The sequence below is a fragment of the Saccopteryx leptura genome, chromosome 1, assembly GCF_036850995.1.
Source record: "Saccopteryx leptura isolate mSacLep1 chromosome 1, mSacLep1_pri_phased_curated, whole genome shotgun sequence".
Taxonomy (NCBI): domain Eukaryota; kingdom Metazoa; phylum Chordata; class Mammalia; order Chiroptera; family Emballonuridae; genus Saccopteryx; species Saccopteryx leptura.
This window is the reverse complement of record NC_089503.1, coordinates 22537409-22557008: the sequence shown is the minus strand read 5'-3', so window position 1 is coordinate 22557008 and position 19600 is coordinate 22537409. Positions and strand designations below refer to the sequence as shown.

The 19600-nt window shown below is 37.8% G+C and overlaps 1 protein-coding gene across 1 annotated transcript in view; it reads right to left on the bottom strand.

Annotated features, from left to right (window-relative positions):
• The window catches only part of LRRC4C (leucine rich repeat containing 4C), a 1251478-nt gene that overhangs the window by 804462 nt on the left and 427416 nt on the right, over positions 1-19600 (bottom strand). Inside the window, exon 3 of the mRNA XM_066363087.1 lies at positions 8895-8962. The gene's annotated coding sequence lies outside the window, so the exon portion shown is untranslated. The remainder of the gene's footprint in view (positions 1-8894; positions 8963-19600) is intronic.

The window sequence follows — 19600 nt, the reverse complement described above, 5'->3', positions numbered from 1 at the left end:
CAAACAGAATATGACTGGGGGTGCCATTCAATAGATGGAAAGGAAACAGGAAAAGGGGTTGGCCAGGAGGAGGATGAGATATTCAGGATCAGACCCTCTCAGCTGCAGAAGCTTGAAACATGTACAAGTGAAATTATGCAATACACAGTTGGTGCAAAGCCTAAGCTCTGCAAAGACATCTGTATCAGAGATAGATTTGTGAATTAGAATATTAAGGAAAGCAGAAGAACTGGAAGAGTATATACTGTAGGGAGAGAAAAAAGAGAGAGAGAGAGAGAGAGAGATAAGAAGCAAGGATAAAAATGAAGCTGCGGGGATCGCCATCACCTGTGATGCAAGTGAAGAGTAAGGTAACTACAAGACGCAGTAAGGAGTGTGGAAGTAGAAGAATGAGAGAGGTGCTTCAGAAGTCAAAGGAATCGAAGGTTTCCTAAGGCCTAGGGTAGTCAAGGATGTCACGGGCTGCAAAGGGGTGAGATTACATAAGGACTCAACAGCTCCTCGGAGTCCCTAAGCAATTTTTGTCAGAGCTGCTTCAGAAGAGCAGTGGGGACAGAAACCAGATAGTGGTAGATTAAGGAGGGATGGGGATGTGTATAATCATTGCAGAAAACGTAGTCATGAAGGAAAGAACACAGTGTGCCTTATATCTAGAGATGGATAAAAGACCAAAGATGACGTTTGTTTGTTTTTTCCCCCTGTAAGCTATAGGAAGTAAAACTCCTAAGAAAAAGCAAAGAATGATGTGCGGATGTAAAGTGCTATAAAATATTCAAAAGATTCTAGAACATTATTCTTAGCATCATACTTGGGCATATAACATGTTGGCTCAAATAACTGACAAATTAATGATAAAATACACTGCAGAGCCCTGGCCGGTTGGCTCAGTGGTATAGCGTCGGCCTGGCATGCAGAAGTCCCGGGTTCGATTCCTGGCCAGGGCACACAGGAGAAGTGCCCATCTGCTTCTGCACCCCTCCCCCTCTCCTTCCTCTCTGTCTCTCTCTTCCCCTCCCGCAGCCTAGGCTCCATTGGAGCAAAGATGGCCCGGGCGCTGGGGATGGCTCCTTTGCCTCTGCCCCAGGCACTAGAGTGGCTCTGGTCGCAACAGAGCGACGCCCCGGAGGGGCAGAGCATCGCCCCCTGGTGGGCAGAGCGTCGCCCCCTAGTGGGCGTGCCGGGTGGATCCCGGTTGGGCGCATGCGGGAGTCTGTCTGACTGTCTCTCCCTGTTTCTAGCTTCAGAAAAATACAAAAAAAAAAAAAAAAAGTACACTGCAGAAAAGGAATCACACACTAAATTCAGGAAATAAAGGCCTTAAAATATACTGTTTTTTATGACACTAATCATAATATTTAATGACAAAAATAAATAATAAACACAAATATATATATATATATATATATATATATATATATATTCCCTTCTTTCCATGTGATATGAGGGGAGACAGAGATAGACAGACTCCCACATGAATGCCTACTGAGATCCCCCTGGCCATTCTCATCTGGGGCTGATGCTCTGCCTATCTGGAGCCATGCTGTTGTTAGCACCTGAGGTGGAATCTCCATGGAGCCATCATCAGTGCCTAGGGCCAATGTACTCAAACCAATTGAGCCATAGCTGTGGGAGAAGAAGAGAGAGAGAAGGAGGAGTGGGTGGGGTGGGGAAGATGGTTGCTTCTCCTATGTGCTCTGACTGGAAATTGAATCATCCACACACTGGGCCAGAGTTCTATCATTGAACCAACCATCCACATCCTATAAATATACATATTTTAAAATCAAAATTAATATCCCAAACTGACTATTGTATAGGTCTGTAAAATTTTTTTTATTATTTGTTTTTATTGTTTAGTTTTCTTTTTTCTCTATACAATATAAGGGTTGTATTTTTTTCCAGCTTGTAGACAGGAAAATGGAGTGCATGACCTTTTAACGTCCTTTTTAAGCCTATGACTTGATATTCTACTAACATGCCCTCATTCAATCTGCCCTATGAATACCCCCACTCACAAATTAGATATGTATTCTACTTTTATCACCTTTCTGTATCATCTTCCTAGATGACAGTTTTGCTCCACTGACCTGTTCTCCAGGTCAAGAGTCCTCACTTACTGTGACTGAAGCTTTCAGTAACACAGGACTGCAGAAACTTCCTAATAGCAGCCACACACAATATACTTGGGGAAAATTTTATACTTCTTTGACTATCTGGCATTGTGTCATTTTCCCCAGCCACCCACCTAGAATGATTTGGTGAGATATTCAATATCTCTCCTTTCCTGCATCCTCTATGTATACATTAAATTCTTCAGTGACAAGGCAGATGCGACATGAAGGATAAATGTGGTGGTTCCAATTCCCCACTCAGCTGGCAGATGCTGCATCAATAAAACTACTCAAGACATTCAGACATATGTGGAGTTTTCCATGGGAGACTGTAGATCGATGGACACACAGAACATGTCCTTGTCACCCGCTGTTGTGCCTCCTCTTAGAGGCCTGATGACACATCAGTAAAGCTGTCTGAGACGGTTAATGTCTCCTGCAATCAGTCTTGATGAACAGGATTTCTGCAGTTCCCTGCCACAGTGTCTAGCCCTCGCTTCCATAGAGATTTCCAGCTCCCAAGCAGGGTGCCCGTCAACCGGGAGCAGAGCTTACACAAAGAGATCAACATCTAAAAAAATTATAGTATTACCATGGGCACTTTGTAATTTGCAGCATTTCCAAAGTCATGTCTTTCTAAAGGAATGACAGAATTTTAAAAAAAATGATTTGTGAAATGAACTCTTTGCTTTTGTCTTAGTTTAAATATTAATGTGCAAAATCAAAAATTTTAAAATGTAAGCTCTGCAAATTAAGTATCTGATGGATTAGTTCTGAATCACTCTTTTTATTCCTTAATGTAACAACCTCCTACAGGTAGATGAAATGAGAACTTAGTGAAGAACATGCAAAATGTATTATGCTTGCAACTCTATATTCAGATTAACATTTTCATTTTTTTTCATCAACACTTACTAGAAACCTGCCAAGCAATGAGTGTACTGAACAATCAGTACTTGTGCCCCCATTCATATGTTGAAGCTCTGATTTTAAAAAGTGATGGCATTTAGCGATGAGGCTTATGGGAAGAAAATTAGGTCATGAGGATGGAGCCCTAATGGATGGAATTAGTGTCCTATGAAAGGGGACATATAGAAAACATATGAGGACACAGTGTCAAGAAGCCATCTGCAAACCAGGAAGCCAGGCTTCAACAGACACTGAATCTGTTGGCACCCTTGATCCTGGACCCTCCAGGCTTCATACCTGTGAGAAATGTATCTTTGTTAAGCCCTCAGTCTATGGTATTTGCTATAGCAGCTCAGGCCGAATAAGATGATGCATAGCCTGACCTGTGGTGGCGCAGTGGATAAAGCATCGACCTGGGAATGCTGAGGTCGCTGGTTTGAAACCCTGGGCTTGCCTGGTCAAGGCATATATGGGAGTTGATGCTTCCAGTGCCTCCCCCCTTCTCTCTCTCTGTCTCTGCTCTCTCTCTCTCTCTCTCTGTCTCTCCCTCTCCTCTCTAAAAAAATGAATAAATAAATAAAAATAAATAAATAAATAAAATAAATAAATAAAACTTTCAACTCTCTTTAAAAGATGATGCATAGTGAGAAGCCACATGTGGAAACAATGAAAATGCATCATGACAAGAAGAATTAATTCAGCCTGACCTGGCAGTGGTGCACTGGATAGAGTGTCGGCCTGGGATGTAGAGGACCCAGGTTTGAAACCCTGAGGTGGCCGGATTGGGCTTAGGCTCAATGACTCCCTGGTCATTGGCTTGAGCCAAAGGTCACTTGCTTGAAGCCCAAGGTCACTGGCTTGAGCCCAAGATTGCTGGCTTGAGCAAGGGGTCACTGGCTTTGTTGGAGCCCCTTGGTCAAGACACATATGAGAAATCAATCAATAAACAACTAGAGTGTTGCAATGAAGAATTGATACTTTTCATCTCTCTCCCTTTCTGTCTGTCTATCCCTCTCTCTCTCTCTCTCTCTCTCTCTCTCTCTCTCTCTCACCCCCCCAAAAGGAAAGAATGAATCACTAATTCATGTAAATCCAACATGTTTTGAACATGCAAAAGAATGAACACCCTAGCTTTCTTGGCAGAACACAGAAGTCATTGGAAAATGTAATATTGGAAATGGTGCCTGAAATATAAATAAAGGCTTTCTGTGAGAGAAAGGACAAGGGTAATAATGTAGGCTCTACAGGCAAAGCATCAAGCATGAAAGTGATGACACCTTCATGGCTGGAGAGTGAAGGTGACAGAGTATTAAGCAATGAAATAAGAAAGATGAGTTTCTGAAGGACTTTGTGTGCTAAAAGAATCATGCTTATTCTGTACATCCATAGTCCTCATGCCTGGCTTGTCAGCAGCCTCATCTGGGAAAGTATTGGAAAAGAACAAATTCTTTTGCTGCATGTCTAGAGATTCTAATTAGTAGGTGGGGGGGTCAATTCTAGAAATGTATATTTTTAAGACATTCTGGATGTGACTGTGATGTATACTAGGTTTGGACAAAATCTAAAGGAAAAAATGAGGAAATTCTGAAGGTCTTAGAGGAAGGGCGATGGTATGATATAATCTGAGTTAAATTCTTATCAATTCTGCAGGTAAATATATGAGCAAAGCACCAATTAGAGCAGAGGTTATGAGCACATGACCCATCACTATACTAGGTGTGTAGAGAATGGCTATACTCCTCCGTGTGTGTGTGTGTATGTGTGTGTGTGTGCGTGTGCACACGTGTGCATGTGTGTTTATGTGTATTAATTAATCACCTATACTACACAATCTGGAAATTTTACCTAATAAACTGGATTTTCTACTTCCCTTGCAAAATTAGGAGATATGGCAATAGTGGATCTATTTGCTAACACAGGAACAATTGGCTGAAAGTTCTTGTAGACTTGAAATGATTCCTGCTGGTGGCGTAACCTCCACCATCGCAGTCTGTTTCCTTGCACTGCATCTGAATCCATTCATTCCGCTCTCGGCGTGGCCATGTCAGAGTTTGTGATCAATGGCTAGAGACTGTTAGCGCTGAAACAAAGGACTAATCTTGTCTGTTGCTTAGTAAGTCTACATTTGGCAGAGAAACATTAAGTCAACCTGTGCCAAAGTCCCACTAGTTTGGCTTAATGTTCTTATTCGTGAATTTTCACAAAGCAGAATATTGGATAAATAGGAAAAAAGTGAACATTTATTGAGTACTTGCTCTGCACCAAGCTCTATGCTGAGAGATTTAAATGCATGCTGTCACTTAATAGCTTAATAATCTTAAAAGTGTTAGATGATAAAAATCTGTGGGGGAGGCAGAGATCTTTTACTGCTGAATTTACAGTAGTTGGAATAATGCCTGGTACTAAAGAGGCACCCAATAAATATTTTTTGATTTAATAAAATATAATTGTAATTAATAAAATTGACATTCAGAGGCTCTGACCAAGGTCAAACAGGTAGTAAATTTTTGAGCCAGAAATTCAAGCTGTTGGCCCTCAGAACATAGAATTTTCTACTGTCTAATACTGGCTTCTCACTGAAGTGAATCCTGTCACGTGGCTCATTTCTTAACACAGAGCAGGAAGAAAATTCATTGCCATATGTCAATTTAGTTTCTAATCAAATCCTTTTATGCATTATCTTATTTTCCTTCTATACTTTACTTGGACAACTTGTTAAAACATGGAAATAAGTGTGTTGGTGATAAGTGGTTCACAAAGAAACATAATAGAGTTTCAGACTCTCACGAGCCTTTCACATTTGAAGGTCTCCTGACATGGCATCCCCTTCCTAGCCTGCTTTAAATCAGGTCTAATGTATTGTCTGACAAGGTAAGAGGACTTTACATAATTAAAAAATGCACCCACAATGCAAATACTTTCTGAATTTTAATGCAACCCTTACTTGACCCAGTATACTAATTAATGGAATTAAACTTCTGGAAAAGACCTTGATTACTGAAGAGATGACTTAGCACAGGTCAGCTTGGCTACTTTTGCCTCAAACACATATTAGGCAATGCTGTATTTGAATGATACTCTGACCTTTCTCAGCTTCACATACCTTCCTGCTAGTCAATACACCAGCTCTCTTCTGATGGTATATAGCATTTTTCTGAAGGTCCAGTATTTCTAAGAAGACTAGATCTTTGTGATACTTAGATAAAATAATGTCTTCCATTTAACATGTTTACATTTAACATGGGAGTCAGGCAATCTTCCCTATTCTTTTTAGTTTTGTTTTCCACAATCACATGGTAGTTTTTCATATTCTTTGAATAAGAGTAAAGACTAATCCTATTTTTTATTTTAACTACAGTCATACTGTTCTTAACAACGGGGATATGTTCTGGGTAATGCCTTTTTAGGTGGTTCTGTCATTGTGTGATCATCGTAAAGAGCATTTCCACACACCTAGATGGTCTACTCTACTACACTCCTACGTTTTATGGTGTTGCCTATTGCTCCCAGGCTACAAGGCTGTAGAGCATGCTACTATATGAAACAACACAAGATTAACTCAAGCTCAAGAGAAAATAATGCAATCAAGAGATGCAGCAAACATGAGAGGTATGAGACTGCTGTGGGTATAATACAGGGCACTGTTTTATAGCAAACTTTTCTTATAAGTAGAAAGAGTACACTATAAAATGATGATGAAAAGTATAGTATATTCAATTCATCACCCAGTAACATAGTCATTTATGATTATTGTCAAGTATTCTGTGCCGTACATAATTGTATTGCTCCACTTCTATGACGGGCTGCTAAGTAGGTTAGTTCACACCAGCATGGCCATAAACAGGCGACTAATGCATTGTGCTACAACTGTTAGGATGGCGATGACATTGCTAGGCAATAGGAAATTTTTAGTCTCCTTAAAATCTTATAGGACCATCTTCGTATATGTGGTTTGTTGTTGAACAATACTTTGTTATGTGCACATGACTTTCATCTGTATACACTGAAGTTAAACATTACAAAAAAATAAATTAGCAGTTGTTATCTAGGAAACAATCTCAATTTAAGGAGCAGAACTTTGAATAAACAGAGTCTTCAGGGTAAGGAGGAAAATGCATATCATTTTCCCATAAGTCCACATATTGATGTGACTGATTCGGTTGGGTGTACCTTGCTGGTGGTTCTTTATTCTAAAACAAGGTGTCTACCAGTGCTGCTCTTGAATTGCTGGTCATTCGTCTTACCACTGGATCTGCCTGTCTTTATTAAGCCTTAACTGAGCAGCTTCTAGTAAAATTGGAACAAACCTCAAGGGAAGCCAGGCTCCAAACACCGAGCTCTAAGTCTGGGCAGTCATCAGACAGCATCACAACTCACAGACTTGTGTTTCTGTCTCTGTTGTCAACCTTATACTTACAGTATTTAAAGGTTGAGAAACACCCTATCCACTTACAAAAAAGAAAAAAAGAGGTTTTTATTACATGGTAGGTAGAGAGAAAGAGATACAATCACCATATTAAGGTCAGATTGTAAGCTATGGTATTTTATTCCATTTGTGCTAAACAATTTAGTTTAGTAGTTTTGAATAATAGCATGTGATAATATTTCAATGTATGGATAAGAAGCCACAGTGACTTATGTTTGAAGTAAACCTTATGACCATAAAAGAGGTGTAAAAACTCAAAATTCAATGTTTACGATGACTATATAATACTAAGGGAAAATGCTCAGAATATCTATTAAATGGGGAAAAAAGGCAAGAGAAAAGAATTTTCCCTTTATGGTTATAAATTTTAAAATATTCATAGGAAAACAAATTTGAACAGATACTTTAAAATGTTAATTTGAGATGTAACATTAAGGTTTTAGAGTTAAGAGTGATTCATGTATATCCTTTTCCGAAAAAAAAATTTTATTATATTGACATATATTACTTTTATAATAATAAAATAGAAAGTGACAAATATAAAAGAAAATCATATGCAAAAGATGATCTTTTATCAATGGAGTTCTCTAATTTTTAACATGATAAGTGTTACCTGCTAAATACAAGGACCATTACACCAGTTAAAAGACAGGTTGTAGTTTCTTAAAGTATTTTCTTAATATTCTAATAATTTTAAAATGACATTTCCAAAGGCGACAATCACTATTCAATTAATAAAAGCAAAAATAAAACCAAGTCTATGTGTAAAATAAGAAAAGTTCTTGGTTAAATACCCCAGAAAATCAGAATAGGCATATAGATAAAGATGACTAGATTGCAAATCATCAGCTAATTGCAGAGGAAATAATGTTAATATAAAGATATCAAAGTAAAGGACATCTAAAATCTTAAAGTTTGACTTTAACTTATTTGGAATTGCTACATTCACAGATACCTTGGGGAATATGTAACAGAGGCTACAAGAAGGTTATTTGACATCCATTTGAGATTATGTCAACCAACAGAGCCAAGGGATTCACAAGACAAAATGGCAAGATTTATTTCTTTATCCAATTCTTCTGATATGCTTCACTAAACACATAAAAACAAACACAAAACCCAAAGAAAACCATTTACACATTTTCAGATCTGTAAATAGTTTCAAGAAAAGAAAAAAAACACCATGAGGTCATCAGGTATGCCTTCATAAAGAGTTTAAAGTATTACTCCTAGTTGTGCACAATTTGTGGTGCTCTTGCCAACCAAATATACTTTATTTTGTTGAAGACTAAATGGGCCTGCCCGGTTCTGAGGGCATACCTTATGTCAGGGTATGTTATCTGTGAGGTTTGTAAGTGGAAGGATCAAATAGGATGGATCTGAGCCAAGTCCTTGGAAGAGTGACAATTCAAGAGGACACATTTCATAATAGACAATAACATACTTACAGGCAGGAAATGAAGTCAAGGACAAAGATAAGATGAAATAGACAATTGCTTTGCACACAGGAAATTGCCTAGGAGAGATGATAGTTATAAAGAGCCATGAAGTATCTATTGTTCACCTCTATAGTAAATAGGTCTGTGGAAGTGGACACATTAGACTGGCTAAAGAAATGGATAGGGCAGGGACTCTTCACATAAATGTTCCTTCTGGGTCCTCACACTTAGCCTCAGGGATTTCAAATCTATAGCTAAAAATGGCACTAATACCAAGTTTAATGGCACTTGTATCTGCTAATAGTTCTCATTATGCTGTGCCTGCTTTTGTCTTTCCAGGATTTTTTCTGTTACAAGACTATATTTTGTTCTTTAGTAGAATGTATCTGAGTGTTATCAGCCAAATGCTCCTTTTACCTTCTGGCCACATGCCAGAGAAATATGTGAAAGGCTTAAGACTCCTATTAATGTCAATTCTTGAAATAGCAAAAACATAGTTAAAACCACCAACAGCCAACATATTAGATATTAGATTGATCACCTCAAATGTGAAAAATTATATATTTCCCTGTCTCTGACAGTACATTCATTTAGAGAAAGAACCATGCTTTCCTAATTTTCATATCACCATGGACTACATAACATAGTAGTTGACATATTGTGAGAAAATAATAAGTGAATGAACAAATGCAAAATCTTACTGTTCAGTGTAAATACCTAGTGTTTTACTTCACAACTTTAAGAAGATAATCAGATGTATAAATTGAGTCCCTGGAGTTACATACTACCACACTGTGGTAACCATGCAGTTCTAACAATTACAGATGCTAAAAGATGAATAGAAAATGTAGGGAAAATGCTAAGACCTCAGTTATTACTCCCCCCTTTTTTTTTGGTCAAGCTTTTTTTCTACAGAATTTAGGGTTGTAAAGAGAAATAACAAGTAATTCTTCAAAATGAGTGCTAGGAATCTAGCTGACACTTTTCTCCCCTTGATGTGATATTTAGATTTAATTTTTTACCATGAGCATCATATAAATACATTATCTGGTATGAGGTAAGAGAGTAAACATTTCTGATAATACTGTATTTTCTTGTCTCCTTAGAGTGGGAACTGAGTTGTGAAAATTATGTTTTCTCTCCATTTTCTCCAGCCTTTATTTTTTTCTTGGTCCCTCCCTCTCTTCCTCCTTCCCTCTCTCCTTCCTTCCTTCCTTCCTTCCTTCCTTCCTTCCTTCCTTCCTTCCTTCCTTCCTTCCTTCCTTCCTTCCTTCCTTCCTTCCTTCTTTCCTTCCCTCCTCCGTCATTTTTCATAACACCTATTTCTAGCAACAAGTCACCAAATTTAATATTTTAGTAGAAATTAAGAAAAGATAATTTAGATTAAGGGTCTTCAAAACGTGTTTCACAAAGATGCATTTGAGGCTTCAGCAAAACTTGGTGTTGTTGCCTTTATTTCATTTTCATGGAGGAAAAGGCTATGACTGATTCTGCCATTCACAATCCTAATTTTAAATTTATTGTGTTGCGCATTGAAATAGCCACATCATTCTGATTAAGTTTTAAAACAAGTAAATGCTGTAACTTTTCTAAGATAGTATAGTCATCACTCACTACTGTAAACCCAGTTAGTACGAGTATCTGAGCTGACTCTCAGACCTGCTGTCAGGTCTGTGTTCTTTCCATCACATTGTTTGACCACTTCACAGGGAGTTAGGAACACATCCTCTTCTATTCGTTTGTGTGGGTGACTCCGCTGATAACGAGCCCAATTCATCAGCATGTTTAACTATCAAGCAGATGTTATAAGAAAAAATAGAAAGGACAGATCTTCAATGATCACTAGTATTTTTTTCCCTTTACAACTTTATTAGATTTATCCATATTGGAGTGTGCTGTAGTTTTCCCCTGAATAATGCAACCAAGAATATTGTCACATACTTAAAAAAAAGGAGAGGTCCTCAACATTGGCACAGTGATACAGTGTCGAACTGGCATGTGGATGTTCCTGTTCGATTCCCAGTCAGGGCACACAGGGGAAGTACCCATCTGCTTTTCCACCCCTCCCCCTCTCCTTTCTCTCTATTTCTTCCCCTCCTGCAGCCAAGGCTCCATTGGAGCAAAGTTGGCCCGGGTGCTAAGGATGACTCCATGGCCTCTACCTCAGGCTCTAGAATGGCTCTGGTTACAACAGAGCAACAGCCCAGATGGGCAGAGCATCGCCCCCTGGCGGGCTTGCCAGATGGATCCTGGTCGGGCACATGTGGCAGTCTTTTTCTTTTCCTCCCTGCTGCTCACTTCAGAAATATAGAAAAAAAAATAAGGAGAAATGAAAAAAAGATGACAAAAAGAAGGAAGGAAAGAAGGAAGATAAAAGGAAAAGGACTAAGGAAAAGAAGAAATTTAAAGATTACATGGCACTTTGATATTCTTAGTATATTCACAATACACAAGACATTTTTAGTTGTGTATTCAATATGTTATTGAATCTATCTTGCAAGTATAAGTTCCTATTCTGATAGTATTAAAACCCCAAAGAGAGTGATTATGTTTATTAATAGATTTCATCCTAAGGAAATTCTTGAGTTAAGGCAGAAATTGGGATATCCACTTTATAAGAATGAAACTAAGGCACAAAGTTAAATGATTGTCCTCATGGTGCCCAGCAAGTCTGCAGCAGAATTACAATGGTAATGTATTAACTCCTACCACTTTCATAACTTTATCTCTAGTGCTGTCATTCTGAATATATGACTATGATCACTTAAGTATTAAACTTCTATTGAAAAAAAAAATCTTCCAAAAAATCTTGCTGTCAAAAAAAATGCTAAAGTTCAAAGACAAGTAAAAATCTGGAAAATATTTATACTATGTACACTGGATAAAATATATTCAGGAAAAAACAGCTCAAAAGAAAAATAGACAAAATATAAAACAGTTCAATTTACAAAAACAAAGATTCAAGCAGCTTAACACCATGTGGGGAGATATTCAGCATCACTAATTATTCTGTGAAATGAAAATTAAATAACAAAAACATAGTTCTTATTTTATTTTAACCTATCAGATTGGCTAAGATTATAAAATCTGGCATGGAAATGAACAGAAACAGACATTCTTATATATTACCATTGGGAGTACTTGGCAATATCTATCAATATTTTAAATGCACATATGCTTGAATGCAGCAATCTCACTTCTAGGAATTTCTCTTACAGATAAATACACACACATATACGCAAAGATATATGAACAAGATGGTCATTGCAGCCACATAAATTCCCCTCAGTAGAATACAATGGAAATCCATGGTGTCATTAAGTAAATGATGTATAATAAAGATATTTTAATGGAATAGATTAAATAGATTATGTTTTGAAAAACATACACTAGAACATTGCTTAACCAGGTCTCCATTTTGCATATGAACAATTTATTCTTCCCACCTTTCATGTTGATGACTATGAAATTTAGATAAACAGTCTTGCTCTCTTCCCTGAACTCTAGATTTTTATTCATCTTAAACACGGCAATTCCAGAACACTTAATTTTTTTTACCTTCTTAAAATCTACTCCCATAGCTTTCTTATTTTAATTATTACAGCACTATACATTTAGTTACTTAGACAATTTCCCTCTTATCCTTTTCCAAATTCATTTTTAATCAATCTGGAAGTTTTTTTCACTTGAATTACCAAAACACATCTAAGAATAGGCCACCTTGACCTCTTTCCAGTGATGGCACTTCAAGCCATTAGCCTCTTCCCCAGCCATTTGCTTCATACAGCTTTTCCACTCCACGTTCCCTACAATCTATACGGTCTACAGGAGGTAGAGTGATGTTATTGTATATAAGTTACTCCTTGCCTACAACCCTCTAATGTTCTCCTATCACATTTGGAATGCTATCCTCTTTAACTGACCTAGCAAGCTCTACTTCTAGCCCTTGCCTGTCTCTCTGACCTGCTCTGAAGTGGACAGAAAACTTACTGCAGACAGACAACAGGCTGGTGACAGAGTGAATCTAGCTACAGCCTGCTTTGGTAAGTTCACTTTTGAGAATTGACTGCCCAGACTGCTCCCTCCTGCTCCTTGTACTCACTCACACAGGAAGCCTGCAAATAGCCCTCACTGCTTCAGCTGCTGTTCTCAGACTGGCCCAGGGAGTGCCCTTTGCTGATGTCAGGAGGTTGTCCTATTTCCTGGGCCATCAGCCAAGATGCTGTTTCTCCCTCTTCTTCCTCCTTTAGCAAGGAGGACATCTCAGGGGGTTTGTAGCTGTCAATGGTTTGTTCTTATCCACTTGTGTTTGAGGTCTGGAGCCTACTGTAAATTTTCTTATTAAATACTAGATTTTTTTTTTACCCAACTTTATGTGATTATTTTTTCAATGGAGGGATTACGAGAGAGTCATAAACTGTTTCAGAGCCCCCCCCCCCCACATCAGTCCCAAATCCTTTTCACGAGTAAGCATAGCATATTCTGGGTGTTGTTAGCCTTTTCTATCTTACCTCACATACTTATGGTTTCCTTAATTAAATTATACTTGTAAAGGAGAAATTTTCAAAAGAAAATACAGTTTAAATTTCATATGCAAACATGAGTCTAAATTTAAAAAGGCAGAGAAAAAAATAATATGCAAAAATACAAAACATAAAAACCAGAAGCATTTTTATTTATTTAATTTAGGCAAATATTTGGAACACGAAATAGCTATTAGCACTTTGAAAAAAATTATACATGTAACAACTATATATAATAAAAATAAATATTATTTTGAATAGACCCTTTTTCACTGTATACATAATTATCTATTGGAAGTAGGAAAATTGAAGCAAGAGTTCTTTAAATAGATAGGACTTGATGTAAATGAATGCAGAATAAAAACAGTTTGATCACTAAGAAGGTAGGAATTGATTAGATACACTGCTGTTTTGTCTAAATAAACAAAATTAAAAGCAGAATGTTATGAGTCTGGCTCTCCCACTAACAGGTGTATGGTCACAGATCAATTATATAGCAATCAGGGCCTCATTCTCACATATAAACCGACAGAGCCGGGCAATCAGAGATGCTAGGGGCTTGCAGAAAACTCAAACAAACCTTAACATAGGCTTGGTTCAGTCATCAAAAAACAAAGTGAATAACGGGCAGATATTTTTCATAAAGTATTAAGATTTGCAGATTCTCTTAAAAAATAAGAAAGGTTGAAATTAGTGCGGTTGGCTGGTGTTGAATGACTGTCACCCTTTTAGAGACAGTATGAACTCTTCAGTTTCTTTTTGTTATAGTTTGAATCATGACCCTCCAATAAAGAATAAATTAATGTCTGAATCCCCACCACCTCAAAATATGACCTTATTTGGAAAAAAAAGATTTTAACAAAGGTAATCAAGTTAAAACGGTGTCTTTTGAGTGGGCCTGAACCCAGTGCAAATAGGTGACTTTTTGAAACAGAAACAGACAAGCAAAGAGGGAAGACGAAGTGAAGACACACAGAGAGAAAACTGCCATGTGATAGAGAGGTGCACCTACAAGCCAAGGAATACCGAAGGTGCCAGCCAGCACCAGTGGTGGGAGGAGGCAAAGGATTGGCCCCCAGAGCTCTGAGACAGAGCCTGGCTCTGCTGACACCTTCATTCTATCTAGACTTGTACCCTCCAGGCCTGTGACATAAAAACATTTCTGCAATTTAAAGCCATCTAGCATTTTATACTTTATTACTGTATGTAATCTTAGGCATCTAAGACAATCCCAATACCCACCTGATGCTTCCTTAGTCACTTATGTTGTTTTTCTAGCCCTGTCAAATCTTTTGAGTGTTTTGTCTTTTAGACTAGATAAACAATCTGTGTTTTCCCCTATTTGCATTCTACAGAAATCATTTTATTTTTAATTTCTAATTTTTAAATTTTACTTACTGATTTGATTTGTTTTTGATTTTTAAAAATAATTTTTAAAAGATTTTACTTGTTCATTTCATAGAGATGAGAGAGAGAGAGAGAGAAAGAGAGAGAGAAGGGAGGAGGAGTAGGAGTAGGAAGCATCAACTCCCATATGTGCCTTGACCAGGCAAGCCCACAGTTTCGAACCTCTGACCTCAGTGTTCCAGGTCTATGTTTTATCCACTGTGCCACTGCAGGCAAGACTGATTTGTTTTGATTTTTTATTGAACCCTGATACAAAATCATTTTGAAAAACAGCATCTTAAAAGAAGTGATGAAAGTGTATCGGGGACTCGAGTACTGAACTTATAACACTTTTACCCAGGTACGCTTCGGTAATTTTATTTAAGTAGGATGAGAAAGTAGAGGCAGTTTAGCAACAAAAGGTGTAGACAGAGGGAACAATACTTTGTCTGACAAGTTCATCCAAAGGGGCTTAATAACGGTTTGTAAGTATTATGTTGGCCTGATTTTTATTAAGACTAGGCTAGTGGTTTTGCTGATCTGTGGATCCATGCTGATCCTATCTATAATCTTCAAACAACAGCAGGGTGGTTCACTCTTTCATGGAGCAGCATGCAATTTCTGGTGAATCACACCAATCCGTGGACTGGCAGTTGAAAAACAACAGACTAGGCTAGTAAAGAAGACATATAAAACCATATTATTGAGAGAGATCAGGACGTAGACAGAGGGTGATCACTTTCTGAAGAGTTTACTACTGCACCAAGAATGGGAAGCTCACCTCCCATTGCTGTCAGCACACGGTGGTTGGCTATGAAGGCCACACCACCTCTTAGAGAGCCAAGGAACATACTGCAAAGAGTGCTGCAAGAACATGCTGACTCTAGGGAATGAAAGACAAAGTTGCCAAATGAGTCCCGGATGTTCCTGCTTCATCAGATGAGAGGACCAAAAATATTGGATTCAGAAGGAAGGAATGATATCATGAAAATAACATGAAATAAACAGTTAAAAGCTCACAATTTTAGTCAGCTCATTGGCTCGAGCAGGTGACTTGACCTTTCTGGGGCATAGGAAATGTGCTGGTTTATGCTCTAAATAGAACACACATTTTTTCTATTTCACTATTGAAATTGATTTGAAAACTATATAACATGGTATATGACATACTTGTTATTGATGTTGTTACTATCATCACCATCATTATCATTACTAATACTTCATAAAAATTTACCTGTTGAGAACACTTTTATTCACTGGAATATTGATTTTTTAAAAAATGTTTATCGGAAATTCCCAGATTAAGTTCTCTTCAGAGCTGAAAAAATTGAAAAAAAAATATGTAGTACATCTTTAATAATGGTCAGCAAAATAACAAATGTTATTGTTCTAGTATTCTGTGGTTGGTCGAGTCCTTTAGTGTAGTATAATATATTTAGTTGATTCAGCAAACAATTTTTTTTTTGAAGTTAGAAGTGGGGAGGCAGACAGACTCCCGCATGTGCCTGACCGGGATCTATGCGGCATGCCCACCAGGGGGCGATGCTCTGCTCATCTGGGGCATTGCTCTGGTGCAGCAGGAGCCATTGTAGTGACTGAGGTGGAGACCATAGGGATGTCCTCAGCACCTGGGCCAACTTTGCTCCAATGAAGCCTTGGCTACAGGAGGGAAAAGAAAGACAGAGAGGAAGGAGAGGGGGAAGGGTGGAGAAACAGATGGGGGCTTCTCCTGTGTGCCCTGACTGGGAACCTAACCTGGGACTTCCACATGCCCGACCGACACTCTACCGCTGAGCCAACCAGAAAGGGCTAAGTTAATTTTATAGTATGTTTTATTTCTGTGATTTTATTAGCAATGTAAAATGTGTTATTTTAAGAAAGAGAAATAAGGAATTGCTGTTAATCTGTCTTTCAAGACAAGAAATATACTTAGTATTGAAATATTGTACAGCCTGGGTATATTTCTAGCCTGTCACAGAAACTGGACATGTGCTACAGATCAAGTCAATGCCCCCTGTGACATAGTGGGCATTAGTTATACAGTCACAAAGCCTTGGTTTCAATCTAGACTTCACATTTGCAAGCTAAATTCCCTAAGTGGGTCATTAATATCTGATCGCCTCAAATGTTCAATTGGAAATAACACATAACTCTCAAGTTTGTTTTGAGATCAAGTAAAACAATGCAGGTGAATGTGTTTTACAGCTACAGAGTCCCCAAATTCCTCTGGGGAACAGAAACATGTAGGACTGCTCAATGGAATCAAGTGAGACAGCAAGTAACCCATTCATCCTCCAGCAACTGAGCCTCTGCATTATTTCTTAACTGCATCCCTGGATTCATTTTTAGCATCTAGTTTTTCATTGGATTAACTCTATTGATTTCAACCTGTATCCTAACTTAGCTTTAAAATACACTTATTTTCAAAATCTAGCATTTTTTTTTTCTTTTCTGTACCTTGGTTTGTCCTATTGGGCTATAAGTATCACTGCTTCAGTCCTATGAAGACTTGTTATTGACACACTGTTTTCCCAATTACTAATTACAATAATAGAAAGATATCTTTTTGATTAAGCAAATCTATGAGACTAGCACTGTGCTATGCAGTTAATAGACATTGATATATATATATCATCTTTAAAAATCCTTGAATTTTATAAAGAAGACACTGCAATTTATAAATTTTAGGTAAAATTCTCAAAATTATGCAAGTTGAAAGTGGGTGGACAGAAATTGTAAGCCAGGTCTAACTGTCTCAAAGGATTCTCAATCTCTATGGCAGAGAGAAACAGCCTAAGATGGGAATGAGAGGCAACATAGGGCAGCTCACACTTGTTGCTTTCTATAGTTAAATCTATATATTTTACTTTCTGTAACTTTCTGTCTGGGCCCAGAGGTATTTTGCATTTTTATTTAGGTAATATGCTGTTGTAAAAAACACACCTGTTTGTGTTATAAGATGAACTTAAAATCTCATAAATTCTATCAAAATATTTTACTCTTGTAAACATGTCTTTAATTGCTTCCAAGTGTAGAGACTGCCACAAGCCTGTGAAGAAGGGCAAAAGTTAAGTAAGATGAACAAACATCTGATTTGTCTGAAATAGAAAAAAATCAGTCCTCTCAGTAGGACTTTCAGGGTTAAAACCAGTGATAGTCCTGAGGAAACTGGAACAGGTTGTTTCCCTGGAAAGAGGATGATTGCTATCTTACAGATGAGGAAACCAGATGGACCTACACAGTCAGCACATGACAGAGCCAAAGCTTCAATGGACACTTTTTTTTTTTTTTTTGCATTTTTCCAAAGCTGGAAACGGGGAGGCAGTCAGACAGATTCCCGCATGCTCCCGACCGGGATCCACCGGGCACAACCACCAGGGGGCGATGCTCTGCCCCTCTGGAGCGTTGCTCTGTTGTGACCAGAGCCACTCTAGTGCCTGAGGCAGAGGCCACAGAGCCATCCTCAGCACCCAGGCCATCTTTTGCTCCAATGGAGCCCTGGCTGCAGGAGGGGAAGAGAGAGACAGAGAGGAAGGAGAGGGGGAGGGGTGGAGAAGCAGATGGGCGCCTTTCCTGTGTGCCCTGGCCGGGAACCAAGCCCGGGACTCCTGCACACCAGGCCAATGCTCTACCACTGTCAATGGACGTTTTTTGACTCAAAGTTTAGCGCAGAATCTTCCACAAGGCCACAAAACACTTATACTACTAAAGTGGGGAAATCTTAAATGACTTGTGGCTAAATTAATGCAATTGTGTGGTACAATAGAGTGGAGGGGGATCTAGCTTGTTAAGTCAGGGAAAATATTAAATTTGACAGTTAATACCTGTTCTAACTTAATTTTTCTCAATTTTTCCAATGATTAATATAAAATAAATATATCAGGTAAAAAAATAAAACTAAGGTACCTTCTTATGCTATACATAAGAATAAACTCAAAATGAATTAAAGACGTAAATGTTAGACTTGAAACCTTAAAAATCTTAGAAGAAAACATAAACAGTAAAATCAGGGACTTTTTTTATACCAATATATATTTTTTTATATATTTCTTTGGGCAAGGGAAACAAAAGAAAAAAAACCACAAATGTTACTATATCACACTAAAAAGTTTTTGTACAGCAAAACAAACCTTCAACAAAATGAAACACAACCCACTGAATGGAAGAATATTTTCTCCAATGATATATCTTATAAGGACTTAAAATCCAAAGTTAATAAAGAACTTAGAAAACTCAACACCAAATCAAACAAACAATCCAATTAAAAAATGGGCAAAGGACTTGAATAGACACTTTCCAAAGAGGACATAAAGTTGGCCAATAGACATATGAAAAGATACAAAATGTTACCAATCATCAGAGCAATGCAAATTAAACCACAATGAGCTATCACTTCATTCCTGTCAGAAAGGTTCTCATCAATAAATCAACAAACAACCAGTCTTGGCGAGGGTATGCAAGAGAAGGAACAGTTTTACATTGTTGGTAGGAATGCAGATTAGTACAGCTACTATAAAAAGCAGTATGGAGTTACCTTAAAAAAATAAAAATGAAACTGTCTTATGATCCAGCAATTCTACTTCTGGGAATTTATACAAAGAAACCTGAAAAACTAATTTGAAAAAAATATATGCACCCTTATGTTTAGTGCAGTTATTTAAAATAGCCAAAATTTGAAAGCAGCCCAAGTGTTCTTCAGAAGCTGATGGAATAAAAATGCTGTGGTACATATATATATGAAATACTACTTAGGACATACAAATAGAAAGAAATCTTACCTTTTGCTATGGCATGAATGTAACTGGA